Source organism: Anopheles merus, chromosome 2L (assembly GCF_017562075.2).
Source record: "Anopheles merus strain MAF chromosome 2L, AmerM5.1, whole genome shotgun sequence".
NCBI lineage: Eukaryota > Metazoa > Arthropoda > Insecta > Diptera > Culicidae > Anopheles > Anopheles merus.
In genome coordinates this window covers 21,629,553-21,641,605 of record NC_054083.1, presented here as the reverse complement: position 1 = coordinate 21,641,605, position 12,053 = coordinate 21,629,553, and the positions used below count along the sequence as shown (strand labels likewise).

Sequence of the window (12,053 nt, the reverse complement as noted above, 5' to 3'; positions counted from 1 at the left end):
CAAGGTGGCTCTTGTCAAAGTGTCAAAGACGGACGCCGGCAATAATCTCATTGCTGCTCCACAAGTTAGATTCGTTATTTGAAGAATGAATATTGAGTGAAGTGATTGTGAATTATCAGTAAATTGTTTAAAATTTTGTGTTATTCATCAATACAAAGGATTTAAAAATATACATATGTGTTTAAACGAAACAAATCTTGTTGTTTATTTCACCAATGACGCTTGCTTGAAAATAAAACACAAAGAAAAATAATCCCTGGCATCGTGGCATAAGGAAGCTGCTTAGGCGCTGTTTGAAAGACCCACATAGAACTTTGATGCTGTTTATCTACTGCAAAAGGCGAATTAGAGCAGCGATCTTTAGCGTGCCAAAATGAGCTGCTTAAGCAATTATGGCTATTTGGGTACTGCACTATACGACAAATCAATTGCATTTGAGTACGGTATTGCAACGTATATACCCAAGTGCTAGCTAGATAATCTATTTATTTCTATAACTGATATCACACGATTCAATAAAAATGACAAATGAGGCCAGCACGTTCAAAGTCAAAAAAATTAAAAAATTGCCGTGGAAATAATAATCTTATCTGACACATATTTGACTACTGCACCTATAGAACGCGTTTTGTTGACTGGGAATTCATATGAGTAGAAAAACATCGCATGGTTTTTGGCCTGTTAACCACTTTAAGTTCTTTATTCAAATATGCCTAAAGCAATAAAGCTATAGCGTTGAAAGGATCATGATATCAACAGAGAGTGATGAAACGAAAAATAATTTAATTTTCAATAAAATATTTCAACGTTACATGCTTTTTTGTCTCAAACAAGACATACGCTATAAAAAGAAGTTATCCTAACCCATGCTTATAAACTCGCAGTCGATGTTTTGCTCGTTCGGCTATCGAGACAGCACAACAAAAGTACATACTTTTTCTCTTTCTTTCTAGTGGTGTGAATCGAAGCAAATGAAAGCAACTGCTACCTTTCATTTCTTTCTTTCACACTGCCTACTTGGATTTGTGTGCAATTCCAACCTTCCCCGTGCTGGTGCGAGCGAACAGACCAATTGTGTGCAAAGCGTAGCGGCATCTCGCTCGCTCCCACTAGCAGCTAGAAAGTCTAGCTGAACAAAAGCACGGTTCGGCCAAGTGTGCAGGAAAACCGCTACGAACAGTTTTTTTCCCTGCTCCGAAGCGATGGACGTGTTCTGCGGCACCACGAGCGCCTGGTGATGTGTGTTCTTCTCTACTGCATGTAGTTAGTGTTTGTTGCCGGTGGAAAAGCAGAGCGTGAATATTCTAATCGTGCGTAACAGCTATGGCAATTGAATTTGTGAATAATTCAGTGTTGTTTTTCAACAAGAATAGTTTGTATTTTTAATAAGAAGGAAAATGAGAACAGTAGTGCATGTGTGTGTATGTGTGTGTGTTTGTGTTGTTTCGGGTTTAAAACTTCCCCCCTGTCTGTCCGAGCTTCAGCGCTTCACATCTAGTTGGCTATGTTCCCCCTTTAGCCTTTTCTCCACAACCATCGCAAACGAATGAACGAAGCACTCGGCAAAGGCCACAGCCACAAACCAAGCAGTACGCCTCCTCCGGTTGCAAAGTCTCTTTTCGAGTGGTTGTTTGTGAGCGGAAAGGTAGAACGATAGAATCGGAAAAGTCAAACAAGATCCTAACCTCTCGATTGCACAAAACAAAACGCAAGGGGCTCCCGACAGACGCTGGGTGTGTGTGTGTGTGCGTTGAAGGACGACGTAGTTCCTGTGCCTATTTGTGTGTGCGTGTGTGTGTGTTTGTTGTGTGGTCTTGCATGTATTGCAGTTTTCGGGGGAAAAAAGGATGAAAGTGCAAAAGCCAAAAGTTGCGTGCGTGACAGCAGAGCAGCGCTACCGAAAACCGAAAAGTGAGCCCTCCATTCTTCTCCATGCCCACGATGTGTTTGTGCGAGTGCGTGTGTGTGTGTGCATTTCGCGTGCGTAGAATAGGCTGGTAGTCGTCTGTTTGTACGCACACCTGCGTGCGACGGTGCAGGAAAAAGAGGCCAACAGTAGGAATAAAAAGTAGACAGTGGTGCAGGCAGGCGGCAGCGGCTGCTACGAAAAAGGATACACAACAATGCGTCTGTGAAAGCAGTGCTTACCAACACACACCGGTGGTAAACTGGATGGGACACACTCACACAGCCACACGCGCATGCAGCTCGTACTGTGTTGTTTCCCCCAGGATGGGTTCTAGGGCTGTCTGCGCCACCACACTTTCCGGCTGCTTTGCCGAGTGGTGCGTTTGGAACTTTTATTTTTGCGGCAAATTTGCCGTCCATTTTCACGGCAAAGGATCATATGCGAACGCCGATGAGCCGATGTACGTAATGTGTGTGTGTGTGTGTGTGTGTGTGCGTATGGCTGAAGGATGATGAGGAAAGAAGGCTTTGGGATTAGCTTTTGGATGAAAGCGAGAATGTGTGCAATTGGATAGATTAAGACGTAGTGAAATTAGTGCAGGGTTGTATATGGATTATAGGTTAACATTTATGAAATTGACTGTAAACTTTAATGCTTTGCAAAACATCTCCTCTATTGTGTAACGTTCTTTGCGATCCATTTTAAAACTTCGGTCACAAAAGTTGTGCAAAATACAATTTAACTCATCCACGAGAATGCGAGCGAGCAACCCTGCACTAATGGTGAAAGGCTAGAACAAACGCGCCCGAGTGTGTGCGTGTGGGTGTATTGTGCTGGACACGCTCTCCTGCAACCATCTTACGCCATCGTATCCTGCTTTTTGTTTGTGTGAAACGGAGACAGCAGCACAAAATCGTCTATCAAACGCTGGAAATACGTCCAATTTGAGGTAAGTTATCGAAAAACTGTTTGCTTTAAGAACATAAATAAAGGCTAGAAAAGTGATTTTCTGTACTGCCATTGCCGAAGCAATAGCCAAGCATTTCCGGCAACAGCTTCCAATTATAGCATCATGCATGATGCTCTCTTTTCCCCTTCCTCGGTTTTATTGATGTGCTGCTCGCTCGCACCTTTGTTTTGCGAAACAGTTTTTGGGAAATATTCCATCTCTTTTCCATCTCTCTCTCTCACTCACTCATGACGGCGAAGGTGTAAACCGAAAGGACGACGCAATGATGACCATGAAAATGGTTCCCGTTTTCGGGTGAGCTTTTCCAGCACAGGGGGAAAGCATGCTGCAACGCGAGGGGACGAGCGCACAGTAGAATGAATATCTCCTCACCGCACTCCCACCGAAGCCGCCTTTGTGTGTGCTACGTACACGCATCCGGTGCGCGCATGTATGGGTGAAGCTGTGATTAATAGCGAATAATCGATTACGGGGCAGCGCAGCACGGATCTTTTCGATTGCTTTGTTGTCAATAGCGATCTGGCGTTGCACTTCTATTTGTTGATGCTTTTCCACACGCCCGAGAGCGGCGCCTTCTGTTACCAATTTGAGGGAAGCACACACAAACACAAGTACACTTACGCTAGAACGGGGCTCCATTTCTCTATTTCGTTCTGATATTCCCTTTTATTTTCCATCCATCAAACGTTTGCCGGATGCTGCTGCACAAGGGGGCGGAAAAGGTATGTTTGTCTTCTCGTCTCTTTCATCACACACATACACACACACACATACTGCGTTGTCGGTTGATATGGCGTCAGCGGTTGCTGGCGCCTACTGTGGCCTCTACACTTGGCCTGCTTGGCGTTTAGGAACGTTTTTCCTGCAACTCTGTGTGTGCGCCGGCACTTTGAACATTTGTTTGTAAGTGTGTGTTGGTGTGGTTATTGAACGTTCGCCACTTTTGGGTCTGGCGTGTAACAATGGCGCCGTGGCTGCTGCTGCAACACACCCAAACACACCGGGTGCCGTGGAGCCGGTGGAGCTCGGTTGTTGGTTGGCCGGTCTGGATTTTCTTGTTTTTGGTTCTCGCCGTTCAGCATCCATTGCAGGGAACAGAGGAAAAAGGGCTCTCTCGCTCGCGTTTTACAGACACTTTGCCGGTAATGTGCTCAGTAAGTGCGAGGGAAGGGTTTGGGGTGGTGGTGGTGTACTTCAAGCGGTTCGTCTAGGATAGTGTACAGCACGGTTGAATGGGCACACAGTTGCCGAGGTCCGTTAATATGACTGAAAGCTATTTTTTAAAAAGTGCTATAACTTTCTCTACCGATACCGATATAGTTCTGATTTTTATCTTTTAGTAGGAGATAAGTCTTGTGTGCAAACAATTTTTACACCGCTCTTGTTATCTTTTGCATACGTCGAAAATTGGGTTGTTATTGGTTGTCAAGTTTTTATTGAATTGGTATTTAATATTGATAGCTAAACATTGAATAAAAGCATGTTGACCGATATTGAACAAAACATCTGTTAATTGATGGCCAAAGTATTTCTAAAAGAATGAATGATAAAATAACTCATTGGTAACATTTACTTTCTTTATATTCACAATTGTATAGTTTATTGGCATGACTGTCTCGTGGTACAGTCGGTAACTCGTACGACCAAACAACATACCTGTCATGGGTTCAAGCCCTGAGTTGGGCCGTGACTGTCCTGTTACTTGATAATCATAAAAATTGATGAGAGCCAAAGCCCATTAATGGGTTCGGATGATAGGCCTTGACTGACAACGGTTATTGTGCCAAAGAAGAAAATTCTATTAGCATAATAAGTCCTTTAAATCTTATGGCCTTGAAAAGGTTAATAACTGGTCTAGTTTCAACTCCCAATCGAAAAATGTCAATATTTTAGATAATTAAGCTACATTTTTTGCAACTTTCAAACTGAAATGGATGGATAAGGCAATTATGCAGGGAATTAAAATGCACATTTTCCGCAGATTCATCAAAATGGCCTTTAAATCTGAACAAGACATTAAATGTTTAGTACCGAGCCAAAAAATCAAGGTTGCGTACGCTAATTAGCTTCAGCAAGTGTAAGTACAACGTGAGATAGAACGTTAAATGCCAAATCACTTTATGTTTATCTCTGTACTTCTTTAGGTTACAAGCTTTACTGCCTGAGGGTTTTTTCCTCTAAGATAAAGTTAACAAGTATGGTTGAATCGTACCGGAGTGGGATGCCAAAAATTGGCTACAAAGATGATTTATTCAAACCAGATGAATGTGGTTTTATTAGCATACCTTGTGATTTTAATGCATGAACGGAATGTACCAACATAAACGTAACGTAACTAAACAGCACTTAATCTAGTCTACATATATATAACACGCTGACAACGGTTCAACGCTGAAACTGGTTGATTCTAAATTGAAGTGTATTACTTCAATTTTTCTCAATATTCTCGTATCAAGTTCACAACACGCCCATCCTGGCCCATCGTTGACTGGTTCCAGCAATTTGTAAAACGGTTATCAAACTTTTCTCCTCTCGAAACATGCACACACATCACATACAAGCTCATACATACCCTGTCCATCACGCCAAAACCGCGCTAGGAGGTGACCATCGGCGAACTCGGCGGCCTGTTTTCCAATTCCCGTTACCATTTCGTTCCAGTGGATGTGTTCGTCGGTTGTGTGTATGGGTGTGTGTATCTTGTTTTCCTCCCAGCCCTGGTGTGTGTGCATTGTTTAGTCTCTAGCCGGTGGTTAAACGCTCCATCCCGTACAAATGGTGGAGCAAAGTTCGTTCATGCGATCTGTGGCGTAGTGTCCACTACAGTTAGTTGTCAGCAGAAAATCTCCCTTTTTCGGAAGGTCTGCCTAGTTTGCATCACACAACACACACCGGGCGATTTTTTCGACCAATACCTCGGTGTAACTTCCATTGTTGAACGGAACATGTTATTGATTTTCAATAATAGAACTCCTAGGTTGGCCTTTCAAATGGATGTTTTTGTCCCGCTGTACGGGTGTCATTGGATTTGCTTGGAATTGGAATTGGGAATAAACTTTGGAATTTGACCACCATACACATACACAAACACTGCTGTAACGTTGAGTGCATATGCAAAACTGCATACCGTAAAAGGTTAGTGAGAGGTCAGATGAATTTTAAAACCCAAAGCGTAACGGAAGAGGAGAGCCAACACAAACGACGGTCCATGAAATCGTGCGTAACGAAACAAAGTACGCTGCTGCTCCCCGGGGTGTGCTTGTTGCCCTAAATCGTGTACTCTTTGGGAGCTTCGAGAGTATGAATATGATGGTTCACAGTTTTCCCACCCGGTACTACTGGTTGAGCTGCTGGGGGAGTAGAACTTCACCCCGGAACGTGATGTTTAGTCTCAACTGTATCAAAAGCAACGGCACTTTGAGCCTAGCGTTAAGATTTTAATCATGCCCCAGCTTATGTGATTCCACTCGCTGATCTTGCCCGTTGTCGTCAGCTAATTGGGTTAAATAATCCACAAAATGCCCTCTTTCTCTCTCTCTCTCTCTCTCTCTCTCTCTCTCTCCTTTTCTCTCTCTCAAAATGAATTCCCTCTTTGGCGGTCCTATAACACAAAGTAATCACAATCATGACGACGATGACGACTAGAACGACCGTGTCGCTCCTTCCTTTTAGGGACTTAATCGTACCGAATGTCCTTTGCTGGTGGAACGATAGACATCGCGGATGTTGTCCCCGGCACTGGAGAATGGGGTTTTGGTTGTTTTTCGCGTTGTTTTATCTTTTTGCTGACTTCGGGAGTTCGGAAGGATCTGTCCTTTTTACAACACTGTTTGTTATCGTGTTACCGTATCAACGAGCTCTAATTAATTGGAATTCGAAAGGTTCTTGCCAAACCGGATTTAGTGGACCTGAAATCGCGAGGAAAGAAGCGTTTTTTTTGGAGAAAGTAAAATCAAATATTTACTTCGTGATTTTTGTTTACTGTAATATTATACTTCCAGTTGCTGAAGTTTGTTCAGAAGTCAGTTTTGTGGAGCATCAATCTAGTCCTATTACTCCACAACCGAAGAGTTTGTTGACCGTTAATCTTGACGAGACGCGGGAGACGCACACTCACAGCGCACTCTGTCCGATATCAAAAGACCGAAAGGTTCATTTCACGGTACCTTAGAATCAGTTAACCGTTGGAAAGCGGTAGAACGTCCCGACAGCTTCATCATACGCGCAACCACATTCGCCTGACATTCGCTGCACAGCGCACATCACAAGGCGCGTCAAAGCAGTGGGACACATAAATATCACTCACGATGGGTGTACTTCTCCGATCCAGCGCCTCTGAAGAGTAGGCTAGCTTCATCTAATAACTTAGCCAGCTCTCCCCTTTACCTAACTAAGCGGGAAGGGGGATAACCTTTTGTAACGCGTGTGTATGTAGTTAATATTTTGCTAGACCGCGCGCCACACTCATCTCGCCCTTCTTCTGCAGAGGCGGTTCGATTTTGCACGCTATTTGCCAACAATTATGGCACGTTCCGCATTAAAAGCCCATTTCCTCTCTCCTGCAGGAGCGATGAGAGACCAACGAGGCAACAGAAGCGCAGCAACCGCCGGCAGCAGCAGCAGCATTCAGTAGCGCGCCAGCCCTCGTCAAAGGGTCCAGATAGGGGAGTGGGTGGGAGACGGGAACGGTCGGTCATGGTCTGGAAAAGAAGGGCCGACTCCCGTATGAAAGGATCGGTTTTGTCGTGATTTGGTCGTCGCTGGTTGGGCGGCGGCTGCGGCTCCTTTCTTTATATTTTATGTGTTGCTCCTTCTTCCATTGGAGCTCGCTGGGGCGCGCGCGTGTGTGTGGCAATGATGCACTCATCTGCCCACCTTCTACGGGCGAACGGGCGGTCTCGGAAGATAAACTGCGGGCATGGCTGCAGGAGGGAGGTAGTATCAGAGCGAGAGTCCGTTCCGGAACAACCCGTTTTGAAGCGTGTAATAATAATCAGCACACTTCAGCACACGGGTGATTCAGCACAGTTGTGCGAGCCATGGCCATGGCGCTGGAAGGAATGGCCGGGTGAATGGACGCCTTTGTGCAGCAGCAACATCCAGATATCCCCTCTGCCGATCCAGGACGGGCGGCCGGGCTGCCGTAATCTATCTCGCGATGAGTTATTTATCGTGGCGATGCGATGGCCAGGGAAAATTGCTCTCTATATGCTAAGCTGTCGACGACCAGTTCCGGGCGGGGGCTGAGAGACTGTGCTTCTTTCCTCGATGGGCAACGAGCCCCGGCTAACGATGCGAGCTCTACTAGCGTCTCCAATCTGTACAGCAGGGTGGACGGGGAAGTGATTTGAGTCGATCGATTTGATCTATTTTTATGGCGGACGCACCCGTTACAATCGATTAAGAAACTTATCCATCCTACACACTCGAGTGGGCCGTGAGGAAAGGGAGGAACCGATGGAGCGTGAGCTTTTGCGACCGGAATTGAAGAAGGTGGGGGGTAGCGTGCTCTGTCAGGCAACATTACATACAGTGTATTGGGCTTTGGTTTAATATATGAGAGAGGGCATTAATTAATTTACTGTACTCTTTTATTTTGTGACTAAATGCAGTTGAAATGTTGTTGCATTGATTGAAGTGATAAGTAATGCACTAGATCATGTTTGGAAGTTGGATTTTATCACGTTTTTGCACTGTGTTTTTGGAGTGCTTTCGTAGTGTCGTGCGAAGTGACCAGTATGTCATGATATAGGTCGACGTTCAAGTCTCATCTCGAGCTATCTTTTCTTCACTTGAAACGAACAAATCTACTGAAATAAGGGTATGATATGATACTAAACCAGTAGGGAAAGGGACTATGTTGGTATATAAGACAATAAATAAAAAAATGCGACAAATTATTTTAAAAAAATCTATGGTAAGTGATTCCATCAATTTGAATTTCAACGCTTCAGTTGTTCTAACCAATTATTTCTAAACATTTTAAAATATGCTCCAAACCAAAACATCCTCCTGTTCATTAACTCCATTACCATTTCAAAATTGATGGAAAAGTCTCTTGGGGCACCAGGTGCGGCCTCCACCTTCGTGCCACTTCTTCTATCCCTTTTGCTGGTGCTGATGGCCAAAACCTTCCCTTTTTCTTAGTCGGCGGTCGGCGGTCGGTTGCTCGGTTGGCGCAAATGTAGCTCATCGTAATTCATTCAGACATTTTAAGCGATCTTTCGCGCACCGTTGGCAAGGCCATGATGCAGACAGGCGCACGCAGTGACCGCCGCCCTTAGCCCAGCCCTTGCGTGCTGAGAGTGATGCATGTGATGGACGCGCGAGCGCGCGCGCGGAAAAGATCGCATCGTGTGTTCTTGCCAATGTCGAAGATTTCTAAGCCATATCGGTTCGGTCCAATTAGATATCCCGTCGGTTTGTTTTAGTAGCAGCAGCACCAGCAACCACGCCGTTGAACAGATAGGAGGAATGAGAGGCGGTGCACAAAATTAAGGGCGGCCAAATGTAATTGCAACAATTATTCTTCCGTGTGTGGCTCGGCTTGAGCGTGCGGTACCGGGAAGGAGGGCGGCTGATGGTGGACCGTTTTGTCTGTCGGGCGGTTTCTGTTGCGTGTTGCCGTTCCAAAGGGCTACCGTAAAGAAAGGGGTGCTGTGGGCTGTGATGCGCTTCGTTTGCACTGCTTTTGGAGCGGGTCTTGCGAAAGCGAATAGAACGCAAGCAACGTTTACCCAGTAGAAATTGTGCTTTTTTATACTATTTTGGGTATTTTTGACCGCGAAAATTGGTATACTGTAGATGAAATATTAGGTTTAAATTTATTGAAAGTTGAATGCTTAAATTGTGATTGTATTTATACTTTTGACTGTTTTAAAGCATTTAAAATAAACATCTTCTGTGGTTTTGTATGACTATTTATGTTGCAAAATCACGTATTTTGTGTGTCATTTTACGAAATGTCCATCAATTTTCCTTGGTTCGAGTGGAAAAGTAACACTGTTACACATCTATCAAAGGACGGCCAACCCACCATCCACCCGAATGTTTGGCCTTCGGTCAATTCGATCTGTTAGCCAAACAGTTTCAAGTAATGCGCAATGCTTGCTTGTAACTGGTGCAATAAAAGCAGCAACAAAACGTGGCTGTCATGTTAAAGGCTCAACTTTTGCCCACTTTTCGTCTCTCTCCTCAATCCAACCACCCAAGGTACGCAGTAGCAAGGGTGGTAATTGATTGATGTTTTCATGACCCACCCGCACTCTTTCTTCGCTCAGTCGCTGTTTGTGCCTCTTAAAGAAGAAGTCCGCCAAAGTGTGCACTCTTCTCTGAGTGAGAAGGTTAGGTGCGTCTTGTGCACTTTTGATCGCACAACCCACTCCCCCTGGTGAAAATATATGGCGGAAGAAGGTGACTCAACCGCAAGCGGCGTTTTGTTGGTCAAACTCTTGTATCCATCCATCGCTGCATCGATCTACTCTACCCGCTGCCATCCTCCCCGGTCGCTGCTCGGGCAGGAGTTGAAAAACGGAAAGTGGCCGTTTGCCGTCTGTTTCGTTCCAATCTGATTGCGATCTGTTATGCCGGTGGTGGTAGCCTTGGATCGGGGGGGTTTTTTCCACTTACTGAAGTAGTTTTTTTTGGAACTGACTTTTCTTCTCTCCAATGAGTTTTCCTTCGGTTGGTACCTTTGCGTCAGCATTCGGTCACCGAAAAGGTAAAAACTTACTGCTCTTTATTGCCTTTGTCGCCCCCCCCCCCCCACCCTCCCACAAACAGACGAAGAAATATTGCCCTTCTTCTTTTGGGTTGGCCATCCACCCTCAGCCCCAAGCCACCTTGTTGGGAGTGTTCCTTGGTGAAGATTGGCCAACTCAAACCATCATACGGGCAACGCCAGCCTATGCAGCATCGTGTGATGTTTTAATCATTAGCTTGGGTTTTTTTGTTAATCCTCGACGATGGACACCCGATGGACACACTTTTTTGGCGATGGAGAAGTCTCAGTGGAGCGGAGAAGGTGTGGGAGGATGATGCTGTGTACCGTTGCTTCATTTATTTTTGCTTCATGGGTTGGTGTTTGGTGAGGAAAATTGTTCGCCCCTGTGACTTGTTTCGCCGGCCAAAGACCGCTGAAAGTCGCTACAACTGTGAAAAGCTCTCTGTTACTGCCTTTTTTCGCAATCGACAGCTTGGCTGTGAAGTGTATTACGCGTCTTTTTTGCGATCACCCCATTGTAATGCAATCAGTCACTGAGAGTTGGCTGAGTGGAAGCTCAAACTCTGGTGCGGTGTTCATTTCCGGTTCTTTTCCCAGCGTCACTTTTTCTTCCCGGCGTGATGGATGTATTGAGCAGAGAGCAGTTGGCGAATTAAAGTTCTGAAGTGTTTCCTTGTTTTCCTATTGATGTAGCTCCCGCTGAGAGTGTGAGAAAAAAAGCCATTTATTTTTTCCAGTGCTGATTGCATTCAATTAAGCTCCATTCAATTTAAAATTACTACATTTTCACGCAATTTCGCAACAAAATTTTTTTTGCTATACTAGTCAGCTTACAATTAGCGCTACTATTTCTAAAATAATGTTAAAAATAATATAATTGAAAATGTTTAACGTTTTATTTAAATAAAATTATTGAAATGAATTCATAAATGAAAACTAATCTGAGACTAACGTTTAAGTAGTAGGAAAATTGAATACATACGGAAAGCTTCAGCACCAAACATGCCTATCATCTTTTCCCGTCAGACCTATATTTTAAACAGCCCTTTTCTTATCGCAATCATTTTTCATTCCTTTCCTTTTTTAACCCTCCAAGCACCGGGCAAAAAGGGCTCGCAAAAATAAGCAATGTCACAGCGCAAAAGAAGAAAAATACAACACTCTGTGTTGTTGTGTGCTGTGTCGTGGCGCGCGGCTCTCCTTATCGTGATGACAGACCTGTGCGCAGTAATTTCTGTATCATTTTACCATCTTCTTTCCGCGATGGCTCCGTTACTTCCCGCAGTGGTGGTGCATCTTGTTGCATTTTTGTTGTGTACGCGACGAAGGAAAGAAACGGCGTGGAGAAAGAGAGGAACATCGGGGATAATACAAGCTGTAATTGAAGACGGGATTGTAATCCACCGAAGTGAAAGGGGTCAGGTGGAAATGGATTAATGTGGAAAGAGAGA

At 44.6% G+C, this 12,053-nt stretch overlaps 1 protein-coding gene across 18 annotated transcripts in view; it reads left to right on the top strand.

Annotated features, from left to right (window-relative positions):
* Window positions 1-1,132: 1,132 nt before the first annotated feature.
* The window catches only part of LOC121593524 (uncharacterized protein DDB_G0283357), a 73,765-nt gene continuing 62,844 nt past the window's right edge, over window positions 1,133-12,053 (top strand). For 3 of the 18 annotated variants that reach the window (XR_006004796.1, XM_041915940.1, XM_041915931.1), the window contains exon 1: window positions 1,136-1,310. The gene's annotated coding sequence lies outside the window, so the exon portion shown is untranslated. The other 15 variants (XM_041915947.1, XM_041915945.1, XM_041915932.1 and 12 more) reach the window with 14 other exon arrangements.